We start from the raw sequence: 19,387 nt of genomic DNA on the forward strand, positions 1-19,387 counted from the left end.
CCAGGGAGCATCTCTTTTAGCTCTTTTACCATGCTCTGAGCACTCAATGATGAACTATAGGAAAAAGCATTGGCTGGTTGACCCTATTACCTCACTCTGTGGCTCAGGCTCCTTGAGATCCTAATCTATTGTGCCAGCTCTGATGCAGCCCTTTAAAGTTTGCCAGAAGTTTGGCTGGTTTCTTCTTACTTAGATCTGTGGAGGTTTCCCCCACTCCACCAGGAATGAGAACAGCTGTGGCTCTCTTCTCTTTAAGAAAAAGATTCATGATGTTCTGGAATGTAGTTTCTTCAGGTGTCTTTGTGTCACCAGCTTTCTGATAGGTTTTCAAAACAATGATTTTGTGGCTTCTCCAGCTTGTATTTGTTAAGGTGCAAACAATAGTCTATTGTGATTTTCTATATCCTTTGGGAACCAGAAGTCCTGTATTATTCTTTACATAGCCTGGCCTCCTCTGCTTCTCTGAACAGACCGTGTCTAGGAGCGCTTCTGCCGGCAACCAGCTTAAACCTGTTCTCACGTTTGTTATTTCAAACAAAGGAAATAGATTTTGTGCTTCTGAACAAGTCCCTCATCTTTACGAAGTGTATTTTGGCTGCTGCTTCTCAAGCTTATCTATTGCTGAGCACTCTTATTTTTCATGCTGTTTGTCACCTTCACCAAGTGGCTTGTGCATGATCTCATTGGCTTTTGGATACCTCTCCACATATTTTGGAGTCTGTGAATAATACCTATTTTATAGTTTTGCCAGAAATAGAGAATTCAGAGTGTATTTATTCTTGTTTTTCATCGATCTATTCTACTCAAGGGGATAGGAGAAACAAAAGTGATGACTTCAAGGGAACCTGTTAACTTATGAAGCTGTGTTCATATTGTGAGCCCCACTTAATCATGACAACCCAGTATGCATTTTTAATTTCCTCTATGCAGATGTGTAGACTGGGTCTAAGAATGGTTAGACACCCTCTCTGCAGCCACGCAGATAATACATAGCACAACTGGAATTTGAATCATTGTTTAATTCATACGATTAAATCATGTGCTGATAATGAAGTGCATTATCTTCAAAGTTTTTCTGTTTTTCACTCTCTGAATTCTTGAGAGTTTGGGATAAAATATACAAGTACTTCTCTTGCAGGTACAGAGCCAAAGGGTGAATGGGAACCTAAATCCTCAGAAAACACTGAAGGCTCAAAGCAGGGGAAAATCAAGCTCAGATACAAGCAAGTAATGTCAAAAGCAAAAACGCCAAAATTGGGAGACAAAATTGAGTCACAAGAGCCAAGAAGAACTGGAATAGAGTAGCCATCTGGTCTTTTTAGTCAGGAGAGCTTGGGTCATCACTGGGATTGGGAGTAAAGTGGCTGTGTTGGGCGTGAATATTTGAGGCCACATTAAAATAAAGAGCTCAGAGGCAAACACAGTTTTGTATGCTAGAAGATAGACTTGCTAGCATTCTCAATAATGATTGTTATAATCAGAATAGTTGTATTTCTTTAATTCCTAGTATGTGTTAAGCACTATAATTGCTGCTTTATTAACTTTATCTTAGCTAGACCTGAAGTCCATATGAGTTCTTCATCATAGCTTAAGAGGACAAAGCTGGAATTTGAACCCAGTCTCATCAGTTGCCCAAAATCTGAGACCTTTCTACTTTATGATATTGTTTCTTCTAAAGGCAAGAAAATACCCGCCAAGAAAACAAATTTAGAGGAGTGGTACAAAGTAGCCCCAAAACTCAATTAAAATTAAGGTGCATTTGCAATATGAAATAAAGTAAAAATAAGAAAAACAAAAAGGAATGATATCTTCAAGTTTACATATCAGGAGTTAAGGTTGAATGCCCTTTGGCTCATGTGAGACTCTGGAAGAATTTACTAATGTTCATCTCTGGGTCCAGCTGGGGCTACCATGCCTAAAGATAGTTCAGAGAAAATTCTGGGGAGTGCCTCTCAGAGGAGTTAGAAAATTAGACAGATGAAGAAAAGTCCTGGAATCATTTTCCCTGGATGGAAAGTTGTAGAGTTGTTAAGTGTCTTCAGGTCTGTGAAGAGCTATTATGCCAAGTATGGTCAACAGCTGTTTGTTGATCTCTACTGCATGTGCAACTGTAGAACCATAGGTTTAAGTTTAATTTGGAAAAATCATTCCTGCCAGTAACCAGTGATGGTTGGTAAGCTTCTTTGTGAAAGGTAAGGGACCCTCTTCCTGAGGTCTTCCTAAGATACATTCAATGTAAGATGCTGTGAAGGAGCAAGGCACCCTAAAGGACCTCTCAAGGTCCTTTCTAGCCCTAAGGTTCCATTAGTATTGCGTATTTATAGAACGCCAAAATCTGCTGTGTTCTTTGCAAGGACTAGAATTACATTCAATCCCTGTCCAGTGCTATCACAGTCAAAATTAGACAGATCAGCAATATATTAGTTGCCAAATCGAGTTAAAGTTTACTGGGCACATGTCTACCTGAAAGTGTGTATTCTCTTCAAGAACGTTAGACAGTGACCTAAGAGTACGGTAAAAGATCTTTGGTTAGTGCTCAAGCACTCCAGTGAGATTTGCATTCAGTTCCTCGAGGCATTTTTGTAAAAACATCAATCTGCCATTTATTCTTATCTGTTAAGCAATCTAATTTAGAATTGTTGTCCCCAAAACTTTTCATTTAGAATAAAGTGCACCTGGTGTGGTGGCTTATGGAAGTAATCTCAGCATTTTGGGAGGCTGAGACAGGGGGATTGCTTGAGGCCAGGAGTTCAAAACCAGCCTGGGCAACATTGCAAGACCCCATCTCTAAAAAAAAAAAAAAACCAATTAAAAAGTTAGCAGGAGCCGGGTGCGGTAATCCCAGCACTTAGGGAGGCAAAGGCGGGCAGATCACGAGGTCAGGAGATCAAGACTATCCTGGCTAATGCGGTGAAACCCCGTCTCTACCAAAAAATAGAAAAAATTAGCTGGGGGTGGTGATGGGCGCCTGTAGTCCCAGCTACTCGGGAGGCTGAGGCAGGAGAATGGTGTGAACCCAGGAGGCAGAGCTTACAGTGAGCCGAGATCGAGCCACTGCACTCCAGCCTGGGCGACAGAGTGAGACGCCATCTCAAAAAAAAAAAAAAAAATGGTCAGCAGGTTGTAGCAGCATGCACCTGTAGTACCAGCTACTCAGGAGGCTGAGGTGGGAGGATTGCTTGAGCCTGGTAGGTCTTGGCTTTGGTGAGGGGTGACTGTGCCACTGCTCTCCAGCATGGATGACAGAATGAAGCCTTGACTCAAAGAAACCACCACCAACACCACTACAGTGAAAACAATTACAGTTAAATGAAGGAGAAAAAGAATTCGTACTTTATTGCCAAACAGTTTTAAATGGTATGTAATGCTCTTTTATTTTGAACTGATAACTTCGAACTTCTCTGACCATGGATGATGGTCATTTTCATTTTTAAATCATTTTAAACTTTGTATTTGAAAATAATCTCAAACTTGATGAAAAGTACAAAGTAGTACAAAGAAGAACATATGCTCTCTACCCGGGTTTACCTGTTGTTATCATTTTGCTCCATTTGCTTATTTATTTATTTAATCTGTACAAATGTATGGGGTACATGTGAGGGTTTTTTGTTTGTTTGTTTGTTTGTTTGTTTGACAGAGTCTTGCTCTGTCACCAGGCTGGAGTTCAATAGCGTGATCTCACCTCACTGCAACCTCCGCCTCCTGGGTTCAAGCGATTTCCCTGCCTCAGCCTCCCGAGTAGCTGGGACTACAGGCGCACGCCACCATACCCAGCTGATTTTTTGTATTTTAGTAGAAACAGGGTTTCACCATGTTGGCCAGGATGGTCTTGATCTCCTGACCTTGTGATCTGCCTGCCTCAGCCTCCCAAAGTGCTGGGATTACAGGCGTGAGCCACCGCGCCTGGCTTATGTGAGATTTTTTACATTTCTATATAATGCATAGTGTTCAATTCAGGTTATTTATGATGTCTACCACCCAACTTAAGTATAGTCACTCTACTCTGCTGTCAGATGTTGAATTTATTCCTTCTATCTTACTGAATGTTTGCACCCTTTAACCTACTTCTCTTCATCCTCCTTCCTCCTCCTAATTCACCTTTCCCAGACCCTGTTACCTGTATTTCCACTGTCTACCTCCATGTGATCAAATTTTTTAGTTCTCACATATAAGTGAGAAGTTGTACTATTTGTCTTTTTGTGCCTGGCTTACTTTACTTTAGAGAACCACCTCCAGTTCCATCCATGTTGCTGCAGATGACATGATTTCAATTGTTTTACGGCTGGGTAGGATTTCACTGTGTATATGGACCACATTTTCTTTATCCATTCATTTGTTGATGAACACTTAGGTTGATTCCATATCTTTGCTATTGTGAATAGTGCTGCAATAAACTTGCAAGTGCAGGTATCCCTTTGATATATTGATTTCTTTTCCTTTGGGTAGATACTCAGTAGTGGGATTGCTGGATTGAATGGTACTTCTGTTTTTAGTTTGTTAAGAAATCTCCATACTGTTTTTCACAGTGGTTGTACTGGTTTACATTCCCACTAACACTGTTCACTTTTCTCATCATCCTCACCAACATCTGTTACCTTTCGTTAATAATAGCCATTCTGACTATGGTAAGAGAATATTTCATTGTGGTTTTGATTTGCATTTCTTTGATGATTTGTTACATTGAGCATTTTTTCATATACCTATTGGCTATTTATGTTTCTTCTTTTGCGAATATCTATTCATATCCTTTGCCAAGTTTCACATAGGGCTGTTTGTTTTTTCCTGTAGAATTGTTTGAGTTCCTTATATATTCTGAATATTAGTCACCTGTTGGATGAATAGTTTGTGTTTTCTCTCATCCAACAGGTTGTCTCTTTACTCTGTTGATTATTTCTTTTGCTGTGCAGAAGCTTTTTAGCTTAATTAAGTCCCATTTGTCTATTTTTGGTTTATTACCTATCTTTTGAGATCTTGTCATAAATTCGTTATCTAAACCAATGTCCCCAAGAATTTTCCATAGATTCTTTTCTAGTATTTTTATAGTTTGGAGTCTTGTGTTTAAGTCCTTAATCCACTTTGAATTGGTTTTGTGTATGGTGAGAGATAGGGGTACAGTTTTCTGCATATGGATAGCTGATGTTCCCAGCACCATTTATTGAAGAGTAAGTCCTTTCTCCAGTGTAAGTTCTTGTTGGCTTGTGGAAGATCAGTTGGCTGTGAATATGTCTTATTTCTTGGTTCTCTATTTTGTCCCCTTGGCCCATGTGTCTAGTTTTATACCAATATCATGTTGTTTTGATTACTACAGCTTTGTAAGATATTTTAAAGTCAGATAATGTAATGCCTCCAGCTTTGTTCATTTTGCTCAGGATTGCTTTGGATATTTGGATTCATTTTTGGTTCCATATAATTTTAAGATTTTTTAAAATTCTGTGAAGAATGATTGATGGTATTTTGATAGAGATTGCATTGAATCTGTAGATTTGGGCAATGTGGACATTTTCACAGTATTAATTCTTCTAGTCCATGAACACAGGATATCTTTTCCATGTATTTGTGTTTTCTTCAGATTCCTTCATCAGTATTTTATAGTTTTCAGTATACAAGTTTTTTACTTCCTTGGTTACATTTATACCTAAGTATTTAATTTTTTGTTGCTATTGCAAATGTTTTACTAATTTCCTTTTTGTATTAGCTCGTTATTAGTATATAGAAACACTATTGATTTTCCTATGTTGATTTTATATACTGCAACTTTACTGAATTTATTTATCAGTTTTAACAGTTTTTTGGTGGTATCTTTAGGGTTTTCTACATGTAAGATTATGTCATCAGTAAATAGAGATAATTTGACTTCTTCCTTTTCTGTTAGGATTCCTTTAATTGCTGTCTCTTGCCTAATTGCTGTGGCTAGGACTTAAGTTCTATGTTGAAAAGAACTGGTGAGAGTGGGCATCTTTGTCTTATTCCTGATCTTAAAGGAAGAGCATTTGACATTTCACCATGGAGAATGATTTTAGCTATGGGTTTTATATATATCGACTTTATTGTGTTGAGGTACATTCCCTCTATGCCTAATCTGTTGAGATTTTTTGTTATGAAAAGGTGTTGAATTTTGTCAGATGTTTTCTGTGCATCCATTGAGATGATCATATTATTTTTATTCTTCACTTTGTTAATATGTTGTATCGTGTTTATTGATTTGCATGTATTGAACCATCCTTGTATCTCAGGAATAAATCTCACTTGATCATGGTGAATGATTCCTTTAATGTATTCTGGAATTCAGTTTGCTTATATTTTGTTGAAGATTTTTGGATCGATGTTTATTAGAGATATTGATGTATGTATTTTTTCCCTGTAGTGTCCTTGTCTGGCTTTAATATCAGGATAATGCTAGGCTTATAAAATACATTTGGAAATATTCCCTGTACTTCACATTTTTGGAAGAGTTTGAGAAGAATTGGCATTAGTTCTTTAAATGTTTGGTAGAATTCAGCAGTGAAAGCTGTCGGTCCTGGAATTTTCTTTGTTGGGAGACTTTTTATTACTTATTCAATCTTCTTATTTGTTATTTTTCTGTTTGGATTTTCTATTCCTTCCTACTTCAGTCTTGGTAGGCTATATGTGCCTAGGAATTTATCCATTTCTTCTGTTATCCAGTTTGTTGGCATATAATTGTTCATAGTAGTTTCTTATGATCCTTTGTATTTCAGTTGTAATGTCTCCTCTTTCATTCTAATTTTATTTACCTGAGTAGTCTCTCCTTTTTTTCTACCTAGTTTTTAGCTAAGATTGTTTATTTTGTTCATCTTTTCACAATGTCAACTCTTGGTATCACTGATTTTTTTTCTATTGTTTTTCTGGTCTTTGTTTTATTTATTTACACCCTGATCTTTGTTATTTCATTCCTTCTGCTAACTTTGGGCTTAGTTTATTTTTCTTCTTCTAGTTTCTTGAACTGTAAGAGTAGATTGTTTATCTGTTATTTTCTTTTCTGATATAGACATTTATTGCTATAAACTCCCCTCTTAGGACTGCTTTTGCTGCATCCCATTAAGTATTGGTATGTTGTTTCATGTTTTTAAAGTAATATAATTTTATAACTTCTTTTGAAGTAAAAATGTTTTATTGTCAGATAGCTCTACTATTTAGCAAAATGTAGCGGTAACTTGAAACATTATATTTCACCTTGCCTTTGTCCTGTTATCTATTTTAACTACCAACAATGAGGTCCTTTTCATGCCTGTATATGGAATATATCATTTTTTGTAATTGTTCTTTGGTAAAGTCTTAAGTCTTAACATAAGTCCCTGTTACTGTAACATATAATGCTACAGCTTTACCAAGTGACATATTACAGAATTTTGAAAGTACTAAATTCTTATCTAATTTTAATATAAGAAAACATTTTAAAAATGTAAATATTTACCTTTGAAAAATTGAACTAATTAGATTTGTTTAGTAAAATTACATGGGTTCAAGTGAAGTTTTTGACTCTTACTTATTTTCTGTTTCAGCTTGATGCAGAGTCATAGGGCTGAATTTGCATGTTTGCTTGTTTCTCTTACGGTAGTTTATGATTCCACAAGTCCAAGACTGAGTTTCACTGAAGGATTAGCTATAAAATATCAGAATGAAGATATGGCTTATCAAAGGGAATAGGATTCAACTCAAATAACATAAACATAATAGAGGGGGAAATTAATTATTTTAGATATTGATGAATAGACTATTTTCAATTGTGAAAATTTTATTTTTTATTGATTTAATTATGAATTATCAATATATTTAGCATTTGATGTTAACATCAACTCTGAATAGATCAACTCTGAATATTCTTCCAGATGGCCTGAGATACAGTGTAACTGTGGTGAGGTCAGTTTACTAGTTTTTGCTTTTTCTTTATGGATATTGAAGACATAGAGCCAGAATCAATTTAGGCCTAAGGAGAATTATGGTCTCACTTCTCAAATTGTCTGTTTTGTGGGCAGAGGCACTACCTGCATTCCTGGAGGGACCGTAGATCAGAGAACAGATTCAAAATGCAACATAATGTCACCTTCATCTAGCCACTGAATTTTGACTTGAAACTTCATTAGGCAGCCTCATTCTCCTCAGATAACAATTAATTCCTTTTTGTTCATGGCTTTTTTTTTTTTTTTTTTGTATGTTTATTAGTATTAGGCATACTATGTGCTTTTCTTACATTAGACTGCAGCCAGAAAAACTAGACAGAATTAGTTCCAAGAACATTTTTCTTCCTGTAGCACCCACATGCAAGATGTGCGATCTATAGTAATTCTTATTCATTTGAAATGCAGCAATTTGTTCCTGTCACTAGAGGATAGGATTGTTGTTTTAAATTGCTGGGTTTTGTTTTTGTTGGCATGTTCCCCAATACAAATTGAATGGCTGACAAAAATCTATTTGTATGACAGTTCAATCTAGATAAGTGCCCTCTGTTGCCTAACAGTACAATTTGGGGTCTCAGAGATAAAAGCAAACTGAATGCCAGGCTTGTAGCAGAGCTTCTTGTGCAGATAACAGAGGTAATCCATATTCCTCAGGTCCACAAATCAGACAAACAAAGAAGAAATATGCATGCACATCATCTCGTTTGAAATGGTGGTCTTTTAGCTTCTACATAATAAAAAATGGGAATATCTAACTCATGAGAACAATAAAACAGCCGATATGAGATATGCCTATATTTGAAATTAAAGAGAAATGTGGTATTGACTTATAAAGTTGGAGAGTGGTCTGTTGCTTACCATTTTCCCATAGTATATTGGCTTTTGTTGAATATAGTTGCTTTCTATTTTAATATTTCTATCCTGAAATAAGTTATATTTTTAGACAATTATTCATTTATAGCTTTGACATTCTGCTAGAAAAGGTATCTCCTTTTCTGCCCAAAATGAGGAACTGAGACTTTGGACCTATTGGCTTACCTCTGCCAAAAACATGTCAGTCTTTCCATCCAAATATCTCCTAAATATAATTCATATATAAAAAGAGGGATGAGAAATATATGTTAATAACAGTTATAAAGAAAGAATGGGGACTAATGCATAAGATAACAAACATACTGCAAATAGGGCCAAGGGCCCCAGTTGTAGATATTCTGAAAAATAAGGGTTTAATTGATAAGGCCTGCTGGTTGATTGGATCTGTGTAGTGAAGGAAAGACTGGGATAATTTTTAGGTTTTTATCTAAGAATACCATGTGCATGGTTATACTATCCATCATTAGGGAAAACAGGAGGTGGAGCATTCGGTAGAAGAAAGATAATATTCTCCTTGGTCTGTGTTAAGCCTGAGATGCCTTTATATTATTTAAGTGCTCAATAGGAACCGGATTTGTAGTAGAATATGCAGAAAACATCTTTGCCAGCTCCTGGGTGATGGTTTGAACAATAGGTATAAAAGAGATCATTCGGATGAGTGAGAAGTGGGCTAAGGACAGAGACCTAGGGGAACACCAGCATTCATGGGCAGATCGTGAGAGAAGTTACAATGAAGGAGACTAAGGAGAGACTGAGAAAGAGAAGTACAATTCCTCCAAGGATGGGAGGAATTCAAAGGGAGCATGGTGCTGAATCTGTTAAAGAGAAAGTGGGCAACAATATCAGGTACTATCAAGAGGTCAGACCTCAAAAAGGACTGAAAAGTGACCATTGCAGCAAAAATTGGCACCATCTGAGCAACAAAAGAAATGAAGTAGTGTTGGATGATAACCCAGAATATAAAATAAATAGCCATGACGCCATACTGGTATAAATAGATGATTGGACTAATGATTGAATAGACAAATCTCCTATGCAATAGAATGCCAAATAATTTATGTAGATACTCCACCCTCAAGGGGGTGGAGCCTAATTCCCAACTCCTTACATGTGAGCTAATGCATAGTGAGTACAACATGAAAAGAGGAAAAGGGTAACTTTACAGTGGATAAACCTGGTAAATACTACCTCAGCCAAGTGATCAAGGTCAGTATCAACAATGATGAGTCATGCTGATTGTATGTAGCTTCGATATGATGTGATCAAAGTGGCACTTTACTTCTGGGATCTGCCTCTGGAAAATATATGACTCCAATATGGTCATGAGAAAAATATCAGGCAAATCCTAGTTGAGGGACATTTTATAAAATACCTGAGCACCACTCCTCAAAACTGTCAAGGTCATCAAAAACAAGTGAGTCTGAGAAACTATTACAGCCAAGAGGAGCCTAAGAAGACATGACTATTAAATATAATGTGGAGTCTTGGATGGGATCCTGGAATAGAAAATGAACATTAGGTAAAAACTTAGCAAATCTGAAGAAAAGGATGACTTTAATTAATAATAATGAATAATTTATTAATTGTGACAAACTGGGTGTGGGTTATATGGGAACTCTCTGTGCTGTTGTTGCAACCTTTTTATAAATCTGAAACAATCATAAAATAAAAAGTTCATTTACAAAACATGACCAATAATTTTGACAACTAGGAAGTCATTGGTGATCTTTGAAAGACCTGCAGAGTGGTAGGAAGGCATCTAGTTCATAATAAGCTGAGAAATGATTGAGACATGAATAAATGGAGTTAGTGCATGTAAAATAGTCTATTAACCCATTTATGCTGGAGGTTGCATATTTTTTTGTGTGAACACTCAGACCTTTGCCATGACCTTGAGTGGTAGGATATAAATAACTCCCACAAGCTTAGCGTTCCAGTAATGGAACACTGGGCATAAATGGGTTAAGAAGCTTGGCTAGGAAGGGAAGCATAAAGAGAGGTTGGGCATTTGCTGGGGGAGAGTAATGTAGAATGAAATAACTGCCAGGTGCTGTGGCTTATACCTGTAACCCCAGCACTTTGGGAGGCAGAGATGGGAGAATTGCTTGAGCCCAAGGAGTTCAAGACCAGCCTGGGCAGCATGCTGAGACCTCATCTCTCTAGATAGATAGATAGATAGATAGATAGATAGATAGATAGATAGATAGATAGATGTCAAAAGTTGTAAACTGCAAGCATATGCAAACAAGTGGGGTCATGATACTAACTTATGTTGCCTTTTGAAACATTAATGCTAAATTTATATATATATGACATAACTTTTTAAAATGTGTAAAGCTGAGATACACTTAAAAGTGTTGATATACCTACCATAAAAGGAAAGAACCAGTAGAGGATGAAACATTGAAGATACACAAGAAAACAATTGATGAAGCAAAACATCTGAGTAGGCAAGATTTTATTTTATTTAACCTAAAATGGAGAATCTTTTAGGAAGAACATGTTACTTATAAATGAGACATGAAGTTTCATATTCATTATATTTTGTTTTGGGTCACCCTAGTATAGAAGTAACCGTCAAAATGTTTTCCTAGAAAATTTGGGCTAAAATAATTTTCTTATATTGCCTAAGCATCATAGTTTCATTGGCTATATCCATAAAACATTAAAAGACATTATATATCTCTGAATTATGAACCCTATAACCTCACTATATCACAGCGTAGTCTTGAATAAAGAATCTGTCGCAACATGGGTCCAAAAGTAAGTACCAGGAAAATAGGTTATAAAAATTGTTTGCCTATGAGGTGGCTGATTGCAATCTAGAATTTTAAAGTAACCAGGAGTCACCAGATTTTCTGAGTAAGCAGGCAGTTCTGAACACATCTTAATAGCTGGTGCGGCTCCTCTCTGAGCCATAGGTAGGCTATTGCTGCTTTATGGTACAGCCTTTGAAGATTAATCTTGAAACATATCTAAATAACACCCATAGGTGTGGTTATGACTCACCCTCTGAGATCGGATGCTTTGTTCTATCAAATAAAACAGTTTACCTTAAGCATTTATCACCCTTGAACTCTCGATTGGTATCCAATATGCTAGCTGTTGATAACAACATATAAAGGTTTGTTGGTTTGTTGTTTTTAGAGAAGGGTGACCAGAAACAAAACCTTTAGACTAACTAGCTGGTGATAAGTTCATAGAACTAGGTAAATCGTGCATCCAACCTTGGCTTTGGAGAAGGAAGGTAGGGGGACTCCAGCCTGTTGTGGCGGTGTAATAAAGTGAAAAGAACACTGGCATTGAGGAATGGGTTCTGTCCTTGTTCCGCCTCATCTTTCCTAGCTCTGTGGCCTTGGATAGATCATTCATCTGGCTTAGGACCCTTTGTCCCTAAATTTGCAGCCTGATCCAGATGAAGCCTCGCGTGATAACTTGGTGTCAGTTACAGACAATCCTCAGGATAACTTGTTCTTGGATATCTAGATCACTTGAAACTGTGACTATGGACAGATTTTCGATGAATGACCCCTTTTCCTTCCCAGTGGTAGGCAGATGATATAGAGAAACTAGCATTATATGAGAAACTAGCATTATATGAATTACTTGTATACACGTATATACTTTGTTGTAGTAGTTTACTTTAAAATACAAATGAAGCATCTAATGCAAAACATTTATTTATCAGAGTAACATTTTCCAGTGGGGTGTATAGTATATTTATAAATCATTAACAAACAAGATAATAAACATTTTGATATTTTGATTATTTCAAGTAGAGTCTATGGAGTTATTTTATGTTACATATCAAAAGACTTTAAAGGATTAGATTTCCTCCACTGCATACTTACACTATTCCAGATGCTCACAACAGCATCTGGGCATTCTGTCACAAGCTGATTTTCTGAATGAAGTAATTTAATTGTTGATTGACAAGCTAACATGATTTAAGACACAGCCACACTGTATTCAATGGCAGTGTCAAAAGTCATAAACTGCAAACATATGCAAGCAAGTGGGGCCATGATACTAACTTATGTTGCCTTTTGAAACAATGCTACATTTAAATTACAGGCTAAAGTTTAGAAATGCTGGAAGAGGAAATGAAGAAGTGCAGTTGCATAATTTCTGGGCTCTCTGTTTTGCAAATCATTAAATGATATAGCAGCAATATGGGCAGGGTTCCTAATATAAATAAAAGTCTGTCCTAGCATTGTAAACATAGTTATTATTCCATATGGATTGCAAATGGGTTTGTTAGTCTCTATGTGTGTGTGTGTGTGTGTATATATATATATATAAATCCTCATGATATGCATATAAATATTCACATATGATATTATAGCTAAATTTTAAAAACAAGGGGAAATGTGGTATAATTTATCTTATTGTTTATAGCCAAAACATAAATTTCCATTTTGAACATGGAAAATGTGTTTGAAAGTATAAGCAAAAATAATAAATGAGAGTGATTACGATAAAAAGACAAAATTTTTTAAAACTAATTTTTAACTTTTTTCCTGGTGTTGCATGCTAAAGAACAATGGATTATTTCAGCAGTCTCACGGTAACCTACTTTCCAGCTCTGTTGGTAGCCTTGCAGCAGGGTGTGTTAGTATTTTTTCTCTGGTGGCTTGCATATGGTCCATTGGCCATGAGCTTATGATAGACACAAAGTGTGCTTTCCCTTTATTAATGCTACAGTATTGGTGACATGTGGCATGTGCACCTTCCAGCGAATGAGCTTGACCTTTAACTCTAAACAGTCCCTTGAGCAAGAGCAAGCCATGTTTAGAGGAATGACTACATAGAAGAAACAGATTGGAACTTACTTTCTCTGATAGCATTAAAGAAATGCAGTAAAGTTTTTTACTATTGGAAGCCATCCAGAAATTGCAGCACCATAAAATAAGGAATTGGGCAAAATAGTAATGGTGGAATTACAGAATCTAAATAATACAGATTTTTAAAGCCATTTTTGGTATGTATTGGCAAATGATTTTTTAAGAAGGATGCATAATTTATACTTTCAGCCATGTATGCCTACTAGTTTTATTGCATCCTTTCCAGTATTTATCAACTAAAATTTAGTTGAACATGCTCTGAAGGTCATCATATACAAAGTGTTAGGATAGGTTTGCATTTGTTTATAACATTTAAATCTCCACAACAGCCCTAGGAAATAAATACTATACCATTATTTTAGAGATGAAGAAACTGATGCTCAGAAAACTTAATTCGACCAAGATCACATACTGAAATGCTATCTCTGTTCTTTTTATTTAGTACCCTGTGCTTTTCCATCCATCCTAACAATGTTCCAGGGATCAAACATTTATCTAACAGTTTTCTTTACCTTTACCTAAGCCATGTAGTATGATACATGTTTTAACCTTAAATTGCTTTTTGCTAGAAATTAATACAGCATGGAGAATACGGTGATAAACAAAAATTCATACATTCCATTTAATTTTTTTTCTGGACTATGTGAGCTTTCTGTCCTGGATTGATGAGCCTTTTTGAGTCCTGGTGCAGGGGTGGTATGTGGCTGAAAAGCTGAAATTGTCCATGAGAAATAGAAGTGAGGCTAAAAATGGAACACTTGGTGCCAAAGATAGATGCATTTTGGAAAATGCCATCTGGGCATTACAGAAGTATGATATTATTTAATTAGAACCAGATAAAATTAGGTAAGAAATGAATGCCAGCAATTAGATGACTAACTAATCAATATAATTTCATGGTTTTCTGTAGATATCCCAAAGTGTTAATTATAACAGGAGCAGTTAAATTCTTTGGAGCAGTTAAATTCTTTGGCTATGAAAGCATAGCAATTTTTAATAGATGTATCACCTGGTAACCTTGGGCATTATTAAATATATGGAGACTGAAAGACATGGTAGAAGCAATGGAAAAGTCTGGCCAGACTGGGTAATTTGTTTTAGACCTATGGAGAAATCTATTAACCATTTCTTCTATAGACCCATTTGATTAGGAAGTAGGACAAGCTGTTCTTTCATTACTTACCAAAACCATACTGCACTCTGTATCAATTATTTGGCTGTCTGCAGCACATAGATTAGAATAAAGGGCTTGCTTAATGTTTGTGAATGTTGTGGATTGCTGATTAGTAATTAAAGTGCTGAATGAAGAAAATTAGGCCAAAATCGAATGGGAATGAGAACGTCTTAATTCTGTGATACAGATGTTAGAAACAGATTGTCTTCAGCAGCCCTATTCAATGTGGTGACATTCTACGTAGCCATCAAGTATTTGCATCCCATGTAAAACTCAAGTCGAATGCCTTTGAGATGGTTTCCTCTCCTATGCCTTGTGATGTAGCTGTATGGGTATTAATTTAGTGAAATATCCTGTCTGCCAGGTGTGGGAACTAGCTGATTTTATTGTAATACCAGATCATTACTTAATTCATATGCAACAGAGTACAGCACATGGAAAGCATTATAAATCTATTTACAATGTGGCTGGTCTGATGATAACATTGTATTAAATTCCCAGGTGAGGCAATTTAAGCAATTGCTTTGCCATGTGCACGCCATGGAAATTAAATTCTCATATACGCTTTAGTAATAAACCAACTTCATTGTTATGCTTTTGCTATTTCTGGGCTGTAGAATCCTCATTCTGGTTACGTATACTCTATTTCACATGTAGAATCATACAGGAGGAGGTACCACAGATCACAGTTTTTAATTAGTTTAAGCTAAGTTAATTCATTTTGTTTCTAATTTCGCAATGCCTGTCCAGGAACACATTCAGTTCAGTTGGGAAATGTCAAGGCTTGGGTCAAGTAGAAAGATTGTTTCAAGCCAAATTTCCAGACAGAACTGAGCAAGTGTATCTGTTTGAACTTGGCTTTAAGAAAATCAGCCAATCAGTATGCAAAGGACCTGTTCTTATACCAAGTAAAAATCAAAAATCACCTTGAATCCGAAATTCTCACATTCATAACTCACTTGTGTTATCAGTTTAAAATCGCCATTGAAACTAGTGCATCTAACTTCTTAGTGGTAACAATCAGTTGTTTATTTGTCATATTTTTTCTATAGTTCATGTATGGTCTATAGATTTTCTTTCTAACCATGTAGTCTAGCAAAGTATATAAGTTAGAAGAAGTAAACTTTACACAAACACACAATTAAAAGTGAGGAGTACTCTTGTATTTAACTCTGTATATGTTGTGTGTGTGTGTGTGTGTGTGTGTGTGTGTGTGTCAAGTATTGTCAGCTGAAGCTTTTCCATTCTTATGGTACAGACCAGAAATTGCAGTAGATTACAAACTGCATAGAGCTTCTGTCTTCTCCAGAAGCCACATATAAAGCACCAGTAGACAGTGGTAACTGACAACTAAGACTAAAAATGTTGACAATTTCTTGATTTGCCTGGTTAGCTTATGTATAGAAGTCATTAACTATTTATAAAATGCATTATGAATTGGGCTCCTTCAAACTGTAGCTGAATGTGTGACATTTCCAGCTCAAATTCTCATGTTTGCATTTGGCTAAAGTACAAATTTTATACCGTTGATAATAAAGAAAAAATATTTTAGTGAACTTTATCAAGATACAGTAAATGCTTGAGTTTTATTAACTTTGAATCTTCGAAATTAAATTATTGTGTAGGTACTTATTAATGTAGCATGAGATTTTTTTTTTAATTCCATAAAAGGTAACATAATTTATTGATGTCTTAGAGGAAAATTACCCATAAAATAAGCAGTTTGTCATTCAAAGGATTTTTCCCCTTTTTTGGTATTCAGTTAGTTTAATGATGATCTTGCAGACTCAGTTATGGTTAGGTACAATCAGCTAACTTAAACTTTCAAGTCGTAAAAAATTATGAGAAAATACCAATGTTGGGCATCTAAATATAATTAGTTGTTTTTTTTAATAGTCTTGATTTGTTTTCTGTTTGGAAAATGAAACTCACATGTAAAGAGTTCAGTTTTCAGCGTCGCTGTGTCATGCTCGTGAGGAACTATTTCTGATATTTGAAATGAGTTGTCTTTTCATTCTTTAAGAAAAGTCAGTCCTGTTAGAGACCACTTTGTTAAACTCAGCATATCATTTGCTTAATTATATCCAGAAAGCCATCCAAACAACCAGTTTTTACCATCCCAATGGTAAAGAATGACATTTACAGGGACCACCCTTCAACTGTGGATAAAGCCTTAGTTCTCCTCTGTTGCTGAGCATGTACACTCTTAATTGCTGGTTTTTAAAAGCAGTGGATTCTAACCAAAACAAGATTAGATATTTAGGGATACACATTTATAATTTTCTCCTTTTGAAGTGTAGTAAATCAAAATAAGAATATAATGTAATTGAACAATCTATGCCAATTTGTTGGTATTTTGGTGAAAAAAGGGAGAAAACAAAAACAATCTCCATATGATACTCTTGCATACTGTGGAATGTTTTTGTCCCCCATAGTGATGAAATGAATAATTAAAAAGGCAGCTCTGATACCACAGCCTGTTTAAAGGTTTCCATTTCCTTTAATGCTGTAAAATACTTTTGCTTAGCTAGTTTGAAGCTACTGTAGTAGGAACTCCAAATGAGCAAAAGCAAGCTTTGGCTTGATCTAAATATCGTATTCAGGCCATGAAGTGGACTGCCCTGATAATTTAGCATTTAGCATTTTTAAATGTGATTCTGTATGAAGTCAATAGGAATAGCTAATTAATAATGGCTTCAGTAAATACAATAAGAGAACCAGGCTTAATATATGCTGTTTGTGATGGTGAAAAGTCTGGCATGTTCACAAATGACTGAGTTGGGTCACTACTGAATTGTCAAGAGATCTGATACAGATATCTTTACTGACTTCATGCTGAGGACTTGAGTTCTTTACTCTGTCCTCCTCTCTGCAATATTGTTGGTTTTATTTATCTACTTACAGACTTATTGCAGAAGCCAAGGTATAAGATATGCATTTGTGGCGGGGAAATGGGGGTTAGGGTGGAGACTCAGGGCAGGGAGTGGATGCCACCGTCTCCTTAATATCAAAACATTTTGCAATTCTTGTGCCTTTTTCCTAAAAAGGTAATTGAATGAAGAGGAAATTTTGTGTGGTAGAATGAGCACTGAGCTGTGAGTCAGGACCCCAGTGTTCCAGTGTCAGTTTAACCAGAGCTACCTTTAGAATTCCATGAAACTTATTTTTTTCCCTAAAAAGCAAAGGAATGTCTAGATTTATTTATTTTTATTTCTACTCCATTCAGCCTTTTCAACTGGATTCTGCCAGAGACTTAAGCCTTGTCTTCAAATATATGTAATGAACTAAATTTTTTCTTATGCACCATCCTTGGGAGAATTGATAAACATAGTTACTGAAATAATTTTCTGTGTTTTGTGGTTAAGATAAGGAACCCCAACTGGGAAAAGTTGTAACTTCAAAATGATTTAAAGTGTATTGGTTGTTCTTGTCTAAGGTTCTTTTAAATTCAGATGTAATATGTTTGATGCTTAAGGTATTATGATCTCTATGTGGTCAAGCAGTGTTGCTTATTCACTAGTTTAAAATCTAATTTAAAAATCATATTGTTGACATCTGCTCTGGAATTGATAGTCCTTTTAAACTACAATACTTTTTCAGATCACAGTTGAACAAGTAAGAAATTTTAAGTCCCAAACTCTAGATCGCAAGTGAGGAAGAGATTACTGTTTTCCAGCTGCCATTTTTTAATGGAATGGTTTTCTTAGTGAATTCTGAAGCAGAAAAGACAACAAAGCAACTTGCAAATCTGAAATAGTGATGCTGAAGTGGGATCTGAGGCCCACACTTTAGCTTTCCAACGAATGTTCAGTCTTTTGGCTTTTCCGAATGTGTATACATTTAGATAATTCATGAATTGCTTGCAGACATGTCCCTCTGACTTTATAGAGAAGGGTGTATTTCTTGTAAAACACATTTTCAGTGTGTGAAACATTGACTCATAGCCCACTTGTCTTTATTTGCTGGGACTGTGAAAAGTTGACTCATAGCCTACTTGCCTTTATTTACTGTGACTGGGAAATTTAGTTTCTTTTACCAGACACACATGCACGCATGCATGCACACACGCGCACACACACTTTCATTACTTTTCCTTAGGCCATTATTTATAGAGAGCTGGGAGACATTTAAATTATTGTTTGTACAGGGGAGGGGCTTTTAAATTCCCTCTCTTTCTGGTTAGTAACATCACAATAATGAAAGAAATATAGACATGCTATTCTAGGCATTGCAGAGTATAGTTGGAGATGTAATTATTACCCTAGTATTAGAGACTTTTAAAGTCCTAAATTGAAAGCTTTGTAATGTCCATTTCCTGCCACAATATTAAAAAAAACAAACAAACCATATACTCCTGCCTTAAGTACAATCTAGTGAGTTTTACAGACATACAGTTATATAGCTGCATTTCTTTCAGTTTAGTGTCTTATTTGAATGGCAATGTATGGAATAATATACAAGTTCGGATCCGTTTATGAATATTAATAGAATACTTACACAACACAGAGTTTCCTTTCATTATTGACATCTCAAAAACTTCTAATTTACATGAAACTTCTCAAGTTCAGGAACTTTACACA

The 19,387-nt window shown here is 35.8% G+C and overlaps 1 protein-coding gene across 9 annotated transcripts in view; it reads left to right on the forward strand.

The window, feature by feature from the left end:
• The window catches only part of VTI1A (vesicle transport through interaction with t-SNAREs 1A), a 507,313-nt gene that overhangs the window by 61,595 nt on the left and 426,331 nt on the right, over positions 1-19,387 (forward strand). The window lies entirely within an intron of this gene.

The sequence above is a fragment of the Chlorocebus sabaeus genome, chromosome 9, assembly GCF_047675955.1.
Source record: "Chlorocebus sabaeus isolate Y175 chromosome 9, mChlSab1.0.hap1, whole genome shotgun sequence".
In the NCBI taxonomy this organism is placed as follows: Eukaryota; Metazoa; Chordata; class Mammalia; order Primates; family Cercopithecidae; genus Chlorocebus; species Chlorocebus sabaeus.